The sequence below is a fragment of the Grammomys surdaster genome, unplaced genomic scaffold, assembly GCF_004785775.1.
Source record: "Grammomys surdaster isolate TR1022 unplaced genomic scaffold, NIH_TR_1.0 126051, whole genome shotgun sequence".
NCBI lineage: Eukaryota > Metazoa > Chordata > Mammalia > Rodentia > Muridae > Grammomys > Grammomys surdaster.
In genome coordinates, this window is record NW_021620862.1 from 1,867,967 (window position 1) to 1,880,343 (window position 12,377).

A 12,377-nucleotide genomic window follows, 5' to 3' on the forward strand; every position below is an offset into this window, starting at 1 on the left:
GGAGAGGGAGTGGGAGAGGGAGAGGGAGAGGGAGAGGGAGAGGGAGAGGGAGAGGGAGAGGGAGAGGGAGAAGGAGAGGTGATGAAAGGAGAGGAAAGTACAGGAAGAGAATGACAACATGTGAGTTTGTGTTATGAACACATATGAACACATATAAACAGACATGTACAAATTCAGGTCAGACAATGATAAGAAAGTTGAGAACCTGTCATGTTCCCTGCTCTTCCCACAGCTGTTGGTACTCTGCTTCCTTTCAGTGACGGCTGTTCTGCCTGAGCTCCTCCCTGTCACACAGCTCCCAGATACCTACACTATAGACTGCAGTCCTTTGGTCCCCTCCCTCATGACAGTCAATGCAGAGAATGGGAGGAATTCTTCAGGAAACAGCCACTGATAAGGAAGAGAAAGCTTAAACTCGTTCCTGTCACCACAGTCATGGTTAGCAAAAATGTTTCTCAAGTACAGGGGACTGAGATGGGTGGGTGCTCTGGTCTAGATGGGGTCACATGTTACATGTGAATAGGATTGTATCCTCATAAAGAAATCCCCTTCTAGTACCCAGTGTAGACACCCATGCCATCTATGAATCAGGGTCAGGTCCCTGACAGACACCAAATCCGCTGATGCCTTGGTCCCTGATGTCTCTATGTCCATTCCTCTTCGAAATCAAATCTTGTGGTGCACAAGGCACACCATGTATGATGGATGGTTACAAGATACTTGATCATGAAGGCTTTGAATAAAAGCAAGTATAATGCTTGAAGAAAAAAAAAATGCTGAGGGGATTGGGCAAAGAAAGGACCAGATTCCACAACCCTGTACAAATACCAAAGATAGCATGTCGTTTTCTTCTGTGAAAAAATGCATATGAGTAATGCATTACATTCATCATATTTCATGTCACAGGAAAGGGACTTCATAGAACAGGTAAATAAAAAATATTTCTGTTGGTGGCTGGGAGAGAAAAAAAGCTTCCTTTGGTGCTTAATAACTTATTATTCCAATCTTGTTCCAATCTGCTCTTCAATACATACTCCAGACTGATGGAAGCAATTCTCTTAAGTGTCCTGTCCAAATAGTGAGTACTTCTTCAGCTTTCTGAGTAGAGGTGCTCTCGATACCATGTAGGGGGAAGGCTCTCCTGCTGTGTTCAGGTGGCTCAGGGTGGTATGAGGAGGAGCGCGCGCGCACACACACACACACACACACACACACACACACACAAACCTTGACCCCTGGCCTGGTGGTAAGCTTCCCAAAACCCTTCCCATATTGATACCTTGGGTTGGAGTCTCCTTCTGTTACTAGAACTCCCATTTTCTTGGTTTCTTTGCTTGCTGGGTACCCACCATGGCTCACCTATGCTCTGCCTGTACCCCAGATCAAGACTGCCAGATGGAGGAGAATAAAACAAATTCCCAGTTAAATTAGAATTTCAAATAAACAGCAATGACATTGATGTAGTACTTCCTAGAAGTGCAGGCTACATAGCATTTGAGTCATACTTACATTGTGACTCTTACATTTTTTTTCTACTAACATTAATCTGAAGAAGGCGACTCTTTGATTCCCACACATTAATATATGCAACATAACCTATGAACCTGCCATTGCTGTTACAGTTCAGGCATATTAGCATGCTTTGGTAGGACTTAGTTGCTGTTTTTCAGTTTCCCAGTCACTATAGACCATGCAGACCAGGGACTTTGAAATCCACTGGTTACAAGCATGCCTTTTCCAGTGTGGCTGAACTCTATCCTCAGTTTCCCTCATTTCTAAGATAATGTGCATAATTTTTATAGTACCCAGTCAATTTTGAATCATCAGAGGGAAATAATTCTTCACACCAATTTTCCTTTATTCTAAGCTCTTTGTGGTCTCTATCTGCCAATAACACACAGACACTTTCAGGAGAAGAGAAAAACAGGCATGTGCAAAAACATTAGTTGGGTAATGTTATCCACATTATATGGTGGTTTGAATAGATTTGGCCTCATAGAATCATGTGTTTGAATGCTTGGCTTGCAGGGAATGGTACTATGAGGAGGTGTGGCCTTGTTGGAGGAAGTGTGTCACTGTGGGAGATGGGCTTTGAGATTTCCTATGCTTAAGCTACACCCAGTATGGAATTCCAGTCTCCTTCTGGCTGCCTTCAGATTACAATGTAGAACTCTCAGCTCGTCCAGCATCATATCTGCCTACACACTGCCATGCTTTCTTCCATGATAATAATGGACTGAACCTCTGAAACTGTATGCCAGCCCTAATTAAATGCATTCTTTTTATGAGACACCTTTAAGCCATAAAACTCTAAGTCATGTATTAGTTATTTTTTTTCAGTGTGGTAACCGAGTACTCAATCAGATCAGGGGAAAAAAAAGAAAAATAAAGACAAACACTACCTTTTAAGAGTCTCCATGAGTTATAAAGATCTCAGAAAGTCTCTAAATTTTCTTTCAACTCAAGAACCTAAAACTTAAACAGCAGAAGCAAAACATCCGAACACAACGTTCTTTTCTTGTAGCACATGTCATTTCCAAGCGACAGCAGAACTTTTACAGCTCTCATTGGAGCGCATCTTCTAGGCAGCATCCCAGACCTGACAGCACAGTTATTTCAACGAGCTATGTGACAGATAAGGTGATTTGCTAGAATCTGCTGCTCTGTCAACTATGGTGATTTAGCTGCCTGGAAACCATCTCTGCAGGACAAAAAATAATTCAAGACATTTGGCAGATCCAAGGAGCCACTGGCTGGACATGTGCTCAAGCTGGTGTAGGTAGAGGTTTCTCCAGCCTTCATGCCCACCAGTTACTCAGAGCAGCATCTACGCCTGCCTCAAATCCTGCTGATACTCCATTATTTATTTCCGGGCTAGTTATGAGGGTCTTAAGGAAATTTAAAAGAAATTGCTTTATATCAGTTTATTTATATACATATCACACACATACATTTGTACATACATGCACACTTACATACACACATATATGTGCATGCATGCACACACATATGCATATACTTTTATGTAGAAGGAAACAAAGCCCCAGAAGTTAAATTATCCAAATCAAGTACATTCACATCAGCCACACACACAAAAACTCTTATTGGCTTTTATCTTCATTTTGATTTAAATTTTTTTATTGCAGTGATTTACTTATTTTGTGTGTTTAAGATGGAATGCATGTGCACCATGGCAAGTGTGTGCAGGTCACAGGACAGTTTTCAGGTGTTAGTTCTTCCCTCCATTGTATCATGTGGCTCCCAAGGATCAAGGGTCACCAGCTTTGGGAGCAAGCACCATTACTTGCTGAGACATCTCAGCAGCCCATTTTTAAATCTTTTTAAATATAAGAGCCATTGATAACATTATTTCATTGATTTTTAAAAATAATACCCCCTGCCCTATAGATGTTGTGGATGTGGCTGCTGTGTCACGTGTGCATCAGTAGGTGGCAGAGAGGAGAAGGCTATGTCTGCATAGTGTTCTCACCTATGAACATCTGAATGATCAGTAGCCTAACATTCCCTGAGAAAAACAAACAAGCCTAAGACCACCATCTGTCTGGGTCTAGGGGACTTGGACAGGGACCCAGTCTGAGATAATCACCAGTTCAGTGCAAGGCAGGCCCAGGTGAGCTCCTAGGACTTGAAGCAAGCCAGAGACTAGAAGAACCCCACCTTGAACTTAGGACAGATGGCTACTCAAGATAGCCAAGAAAGGGGTAACTCTGAGGTAACCACCAGACCAGTGTCAGGCAGGCCCAGATGCACTCCCAGGACAGGAAACAAGCCAGAGATTAGTGGAGACCCCACCTTGGATTTGAGACATGGCCACTCAGGCAGGCCAGGAGAGGAAAAAGCTTGAGACAACTACCAGACTGATACCAGGGGGTCTGGACAGGGACCGAGCCTCAGATGAACACCTGTCCATTGCCACACAGGCCTGCAGGGACAGACCATATTTGAGATGACCCCTACTCACTCAGAAACCCTGGGCACCACTAAGAAGAGCAAATAAGTGGTGGAGAAATGGAAGAGAAAGATCAACAGAAGGGGGATCCTTAGCCTGCGAAGGCTTAAAGCAGAATGGAGTGGGGCATCAGGAAAGGTGGTGATGGCAAGACAAGTCAACCAAATGTTTTTAAAATCTTGATTCTATTTTTTTCTATCTTACATTTTCTCCATTTTTCTTATTCTGGTCCCATTTAAAAATTGTAGCTATTCATATTTTTGCAATGAAAAATAATTATAATTGTAAAGTGTATCTGTATAAAAGTTATTTGTTTGTTATGCAGAATGTAATTAATTAATTGTGCTGCCAATAGAGAACTCTCTGGGCCTTGCTCATGCCAGATAAGAGTTCCCCACTGATAGTCCCTCAGCTTCATTTCATACATTTTAAATTCAAGAAAAGGTACCTGTGAAACATCATAAAAATTAGTGAGGTCAAGCATGAGCAAGGGTAGGTGTACAGCTATTACTTGATAACAAATTTTATAAGGTAAAGTTGGAAAGTTTTAATGCTGGGCCTCCAACATGATGTTATACATCCTTATACATCCCAGTTGCTATCAGCTTGGTGGTGTGGTTTCCAATGTATCTTCATGTTGGTGTGACATTCTTAAGGACAAGGACCATGGTCAATGTTTTGCCTGTGGTACAGCTGCTTCTCAAGATCTAGCCTGTGCCAGGAGCTCTGTCCCAACCTCGGTATTTCACATGACAACTACACCTGGGAATTTACAAAAAGACCCCAGCAGTCTTGATCAGGTGTGATTGTCATTTCCTTATTGGGTGCCCTAGTTCATCAACTGATGTGATAAACACCATGGTCAAATCAGCTTAGCGAAGGGTGATTTGGTTTACACATTCAGCTCACACTCCATCAATACAGGAAGACAGGGTAGGAACTCAAGGCAGGAGCCTGGAGGCAGGGACCATGCTGCTTGGTGGCTTAGTGTGTGAGCTGGCTCACTCATGCTCAAGTTCAGCTACTCCCAGACCATTTTCCCAGAGAATGCTACTGCCCATAGTGTGCTGAGACCACGTACATCAATCCCTCACATATATGCCCACAGACAATTCCTCAATGGACTCGTGCCTCTCAGATGACTCTAGGCTGTGACAAACTGAAAGTTAATGTTGACTAGAATTAGGGATTCTTGGGGCTTTGTTGCCTTCTCTGTATTGATCCAATGACATGAATAGTCATTCATCAGGAGCCAACAAAAGACAAATCTCAACCCTGGTGCTTTACATACAATATCCTCAAATTTTCAAAGCCTTCCTGGAGACTACTCAGTCTTCTACTATCTCCTGTGTCAGTTACTTAGTTCTCAAGGTATTTGTCCGTGTCACCTACTCTACCCTTTCACTAGTTTCTAAGTATATCAAATTCCTGGTATTTCTGTGTCATGTTCCTTTTTCCATTCCCTAGTATCAGCAAGGCTTTTCCTTCCCATTTTGTCTGTATTATTACTATCATCATCATCATCATCATCATTATTGTAGTCTACCTACCAAGTGGGTTATAGAATTATCAGTTACCTCAAAACTCAACTTTGCTTTGACTGAGGGTTTCTGTGGTGCATTTGTTTAATTTAGAAAATTTTTGTGTTTAATAATTTGTCTTCTCTGTTGAGTTCTTGAAGTCAGGATTTTCTTGAGATAGATGATGCATGGACTACATTTCTTGAGCTTTTCTTCTTTCAGAACATGGGTGTTTAAGAAGACACCATTGTCTGGGCTGTGGTGACATAGGACTTTAATCCCTGCACTCGAGAGGCAGAGGGCAGCCAGGGCTACATAGAGAAACACTGTCTTGAAAAACCAAACCAAACCAAACCAAACAAAAGATCAGCGAAAGCCTCTAAACACCAAGTTAGCTACTGCAAATTTTGATATATTATGTTATGGAAAAGTTTTAAAAATTCTTTATTTCTATTGCGAGGTCTTGGTTGAACATATGTGTGTGTGTGTCTGTGTATTTGTATGTGTATATATATATATATGTATATATGTATATATACATAATATAACTTTTTAAGCTTGGTTTCACTGTAGTCAGAGAACATGTTCAGCATAATTAAAATTCTGTGATATGTGTTGAGTTGGCTTTCTAGATCATAATTTTTAGGGTGTCTTCTTTTTAGGACATTCCAGTTGGAAAGAGTGTGCACTTGTCAAAGTTTTCTGTATACATTACTTAGGTCACACTTAGCACTGCTCAAGCCATTAGCTCTGTACTGACTTTCCTTGTGGCTTCATTAGTGTTTAAATTTCTAATTAAATGTGTCTCCTTTTAACTCTGACAGCTTGTGTTTTTCATTGTTTGATACTTTTTCTTCATATGAATTTAGTAGAGTTACAGTTCCCTGCTGCATTGGCTGTCTAATTTTTATGGAAAAACTGCTTTGTTTTTGGTAATGACAAATGATAGTGCCATTTGGCACTGGGATAGGCATATGAATTTTTCTGTAGTAAATATCACATGTAAGACATTTGCCAATTCTTTTCTCTACCGCACTTTCTGTGACCTAAAATATATGAAGTGGGATGTGTTTAGGTATGTGAGTGTGCACGTACACTAATCCAGCTTGAGTTTTATCGCCCAGCTTGAGGATTTAGACAATTCTTATTTAGTGTAATTACTAAAATAGTAAAAGCATCAAACTGCAATTAGTTTTCCAATCATCTAACCCACTCAGTCAGTAGTAACCATGAACTTTGTGACTGTGTTTCTGAATCAGTAGAAGCTAACTTAAATTGGTACTTCCACAGTACCTACTACATACTATGAGCGTGGCACAAACTCACACTAGCAAAAACTCTGTGCCTCTCTCTCCTTTCCTGCCCTATTTTTGTCTTTATGTTAATTTCCCATATGCTTTAAGTCTCAGAAGCGAGATTCTTATTCAGTTCTGTGGCTACAAATACTGTCTAGATGCTGGTGACTTCCCAGACTGTATTTCTAATCCTGACTCTTCTTTGTAAATTAAACTCACAGTAACAAGACCCAAATCAATCTCTCTGCCTGGCTATGTAGGAAGCACAAAGATGAGATTACTAAATCAGATAGTGCTCTGCATCTGCCCCAAGAGGCAAGCTATTTCTCCTACTAAACTTCCATGTCAGGAGATGGTGACAGCTTGTATCCTGTCATTCATAGGAAAGCTCTGACAGCCATTCTTGATTCATCTCTCTCTCTCTCTCTCTCTCTCTCTCTCTCTCTATATATATATATATATATATATATATATATATATATATATATATGATTTCTTCCATTTCTAGTCACAGTATACACTTTTGAATATTTCAGTCCATGTTAGTCCAGGGCACCTTTGTCTCTTGCCTGGGGTTCACCCACACACCACTAGTTTGTTCCCCTGCCTCAATTCTCCTCTAGGTCATCCTCTACCAGCAGCCAAAATAATCTTTAAAAATTCAGATAATTTCCAACAGAGCCTTCCAGGCTGCAGAAACACAATAAATATTCTTTAAAATAATGGATGGATGGATGGATGGATGGATGGATGGTGGATGAATGGATGGATGGATGGATGGATGGATGGAAGGGAGGATGGATGGATAGATTTAATATATTGCTGAAGCTTTTAGGACAGTGGTTTTTCAATCTGTGGGTTGTGATCCATTTAGGGGACAAATGGCCCTTAAATGGAGTTGCGTATCAGATATCCTGTAAATCATATATTTACATTATGATTTGAATGTCAGCAGAATTACAGTTATGAAGTAGCAACAAAAATAATTTTATGGTAAGGGGTCACCATAACATGAGGAACTGTATTAAAGGTTCACAGCAGTAGGACTGTGAGAACCACTGGTCTAGAGGGTCTTCCTTAGTTTATCACACCATGTAGCTTTACTCAGGATCTGGGAATAGTGCCAGCCCTTGCTTTTTAGCTAGTTTTTCTGAAAGCCAACAACTGTGCTTTGCCAAATGTCACAACAGAAGTTATAAAATAACTAGATTATATATATAAGTATGGCCATAGAATGCATAATGTGTGTGTGTGTGTGTGTGTGTATGTGTGTGTGTGCAACACACATGGAGACCAGAGTTTGATGTCAGTCACACCCCACTGTGCTTTTTGGGAGGGTTTCTCACTGAATCTGAAGCTCATGGATCCACTAGGCTGGCCAGTGAGTTCCAGCTACCCTCCTGTCCTGCCCACCCTTCCCTTGTACAGAAAAGCAATTAAGCACCTTAGTCAGCTTCCCAGCCTGTTGGTTTGGTTCCAAGCACTCAGGTTGGAACACTTACAAATACATTATTAACTACAGACTCAGGGAATCCAGAAGTATTCACACACACACACACACACACACACACACACACACTCACACACACACTTAAAAATTGCTCTTTAAACAATAACCCCATCCCCAAATTAAAGTCATATTAAATTAAACTTATAAATGAATTTTATGAAATACAATTATTCTGAGAATCTCAAGAATTCTTTCAAGCTAATTGTTATGCTGTTGAATTTCCAATAACATACAACATATTCCTGTTTTTCCTCCTCAGACCACTACAGCACTGTTGATTTTGGGGGGGGGGGTGGCGGGCGGGGAGGGAAAAGCCTTTCAGAAGGGTAACTTAAAGTTAAGAATGGCCTACACTGAGGACAATTAAGGAGACTAAGAGGCTCAGACTGAGCTCCCAAGGCCGCAGCATGTGTCTTCTCTTTAGCTTTGCATAGGAACAGATTTGTTCATCAGCATCTTTAGTGAACGTAACAGCCTCCAATCAGGGCCCTCTTGTTCTTCACACTTTGTATGGCCCCAAGGTGCAGGCTCCATGTGGAAAATTTGGCCTCATAAAAAAGTACAGACACAAACTCAAGGCTGGGGTGCAATGTAGATCCTGTCTTCTGTGAAGCAGGACAAGATTTAGTTGTCACTGGAGGTTTAGGTGATTCATATCTAATATTTATGTGTTGGAAGTTTTAGCCAAGAAATCCTTTACGGTATATGAAAGGAAAGTTCTCAGGAGATCAGGGGAGGGGTGCAGAGCTGCCCCTCTGGCTACAAGCCCCAAGGACATATATGCTGACTCTGTTCTGGTGTTGTAGGCTCAGCACTGTAGCCCTCGATACAGAGACCATGAGCAAGTCTTCAGGCATCATTTATAGACTACTGGCCACCCTGATTCCTCTCCCCTGTGGTCCTTTCTCCTCCCTTCCCTCTTTTCCTAATAATTTTCCCTTTATAAAAGTGCTCATGTTTATAATTTTAATATTTATTATTATTATTACTGTTGTTGCTGTTGGTTTTGAGACCGAGTCTTTTTATATGGTCCTAGCTTTCCTAAAACTCACCATGTAGACAAAGCTGGTTGCAGCACACCCCTTTAATCTCAGCATTTGGGAGGCAGAAGCAGGTAGATCAATGAGTTTAAGGCCAGCCTGGTCTACAGAGTAAGCTCCAGTATATCCAAGGCTACACAAAGAATCTCTGTCTCAAAAAGCCAAAAGAAAATTGCTTTTGAAAAAAAAAATTTAAGTTCCTAACAAGTACCACATTAAATACATCCTGTGAATTATTTCATTGATAGCATTATACAGAAACTGCTACTGTTAGTCAATGTAGAAATTAGAAGACAAATTTTAAGAAGTCAAATACTTCAGAATTCCATAAGAGCAAAGCCAGGGACACATTCTTCTCTCTAGAGCTTTTGGTCTTATACCCTACACTTCCATAGAAATGCCACCACAATCATCACCATCCATCGTCACTACACTACCACCACCAATACCAACACTACAACTACCACCATTACCATCATCATCACCATCACCACACCATCATCTTAACCTTCATCACTACCATTACCATCACCACCACCACACACACACACACACACACACACACACACACACACAAGCAAAAGCAGCTGTGATATCATCACTTACAGATAACCATATTAACACTCTAAAGTCATTCCTGAAAGGATGAAGTGACACAGTGGCTTCTGTCTTGCAGTGACTGCTTTTCTCTTAGCAACAGCGTCTGAGCATTTCCCATATCTCTGACTGGTAGCCCTCAGCATGTTCTCTATGGGATGACTGGCTTCCCGTCGTGAATAATTTTCTTGTGAACCTTTCTCCCAGCAGCTGTTATGGCAACCTGAGGGAAACAGGTCTGGAAACAATGAAGACATCTCCCACCTTAAGTTCATGTCTATTGAGGTCATGACAATTTACTAGCAAACTGCTAAGGCCACTCACATACCTCTGGTCTTGCAACTTTCTGTAAAGTTGTCATACATGTTGAAAAATAATTTTATTCTGTCTGTTTGTAAAACTACAATGCAGAAATTTCATAGTTATTAGTTATTTTACATTTTGCCATATAGTTGGTTTGCACGTGACCTTTACTCAAAATGAACCCAAGTTCTATGAGATTGTGCATCTCCATTTCCCTTCCAGTGGGATATAACTGTCATTCCTTCAGAACGCTTAGAGCTTAATGACCAATATTATAATTAGGTGGGGTTTAAAATGTGTCTAGATAATGCATTGTGATTGTGATTTTGACTGATGTCCTTATAAGACTTGATCCTCTCTTTGTCCTTCCTGCCTTCTACCACGAGATGACACAGAAAGAAAGCCTTTACCAGCTACTTAGACCTTGCCCTTATATTTCCCAGCCTCTCAAATTGAGGGAATCTTCTGTTCTTTTAAAATTAGCCAGTCTTTGAATATTTTGCTATAGCAGAATAAAACAGCATTAAGCCTTCTTCCAAAGAAAAAGGACAGTCAGCAAAAAGTTACAAGGGAGGCAGTCAAGCATTCATGTTCTTAACCTTCTGTTCAGGAATCACTCCATGCCTCTGCCTGTCTCTGTTAATTAGCCACATGGATGAAGAAGTCAGACACCTCAGCAAACTGCAAGACTTCCTGCCCATCCACCTGGACATGTGACTATGGGAAAGGCACTTGGCTCTGATCTCCATAGGGACTTATTAAAAATAATACTGACAAGCCAAACTAGTTTGAGTCCAACAACCCTTCTGCCATTCGTTTCTGTTAGGAGGAAGGCACCATGTGCATTTCCATAGAGTCAGCGTCCCTGATAGCTTTCTGTTACTATAGCAAGCAACCAAGACAAGTAACTTGTGAGAAGATCAGAGTTACTTTTCTCAGTTCCAGTTTGTTCCAGTCCATGATCTTGTCACTCCATCTGGGTCATGCGGTCATTTGGGTCATATTACCTGATGGTGGGAGCCTGTGGCAGAACAAAAACTGATGGCCAGGAAATAAGCCAGACTGAGGAAGAGACCAGAGTCCCACAGTCCCCTTCAAAGATCCATGTCCCTGTGACTCAAATATCTGCCCACCAGGCTCTACCTCTTAAAGGTTGTACTGCCTCCCAATGGATTACTCTGAGGACCAGGACCAGCCCCTTTGTACATGCACAGAGGGGAGACAGTCAGAATTAACATTATTGCAGGCCATACACCATTTATGCATCCAAATCCTTGTCTCATCGTTTGGCAACTAGGACAGCCACTGAGAAGCATCTTAAGGTGCAATTGTAGGTCATCACTGTTTAGATTTCTCTTATCACAGAGAAAAATATTCCTTTGAAAATCCTCAGGTCTTTATCACATTGGATAAAATCATCCAGCTCTATCCGATCTCCTGATTTTAAACATGGCAAACAGACACAGCACCCGTTTTACAGACACCAGGAAGATATGGAAGAGCAAAAAGGGTCTGTGATCTTCTATAGGCAGCCTTGAGTTGTTTCATCAAACATTTATGGGGTGGTTTGAATATGCTTGGGCCATAGAGTGGCTGTATTAGGGGGTGTGGCCATGTTAGAGGAAGTATGTCACTGTGAGGGTGAGCTTTGAGACTTTCCTCCTAGCTTCTGGGAAGCCAGTCTTCTCCTGTGTGCCTTTGGAACATGATATAGAACTCTTAGTTCCTCCAACACCATGTCTGCCTGGACACTGTCATGTTTCCTGCCATGACGATAATGGACTGAACCTCAGAACCTGTAAGCCAGCTCCAATTAAGTGTTGTCTTTTATAAGAGTTGTCTTGGTCATGGTGTCTGTTCGCAACAATGAAACCCTAACTAAGACAATTTATTACCTAGATATGCTGGACACCAACTACTCTTCCTGCCCTCACTTTAGTGAAAGTCTAGAGGAAGAAATGATGTTGCAGCGTGGTGACAACCATGAGGGAGAATGTTTTGAGGCTTGGGGATATGCAGAGGAGCATAGAGCTCAGCTGAAGGGAGAACCCTGAAGAAGGATCTGGAGTGGTTCTTCTCATCAGCCATTTGAGTGTCTTTCTTTCTTTCTTTCTTTCTTTCTTTCTTTCTTTCTTTCTTTCT

At 41.3% G+C, this 12,377-nt stretch overlaps 1 protein-coding gene and 1 non-coding gene across 2 annotated transcripts in view; one reads left to right on the forward strand and one right to left on the reverse strand.

Moving 5' to 3' along the window:
• Positions 1-12,377, reverse strand: part of Pld5 (phospholipase D family member 5) — a 318,831-nt gene that overhangs the window by 93,376 nt on the left and 213,078 nt on the right. The gene's annotated exons all lie outside the window — the stretch shown is intronic.
• LOC114610700 lies at positions 3,397-3,524 on the forward strand. The gene has a single exon (XR_003709721.1). It is a non-coding gene; the product is annotated as a small nucleolar RNA SNORA17 (small nucleolar RNA).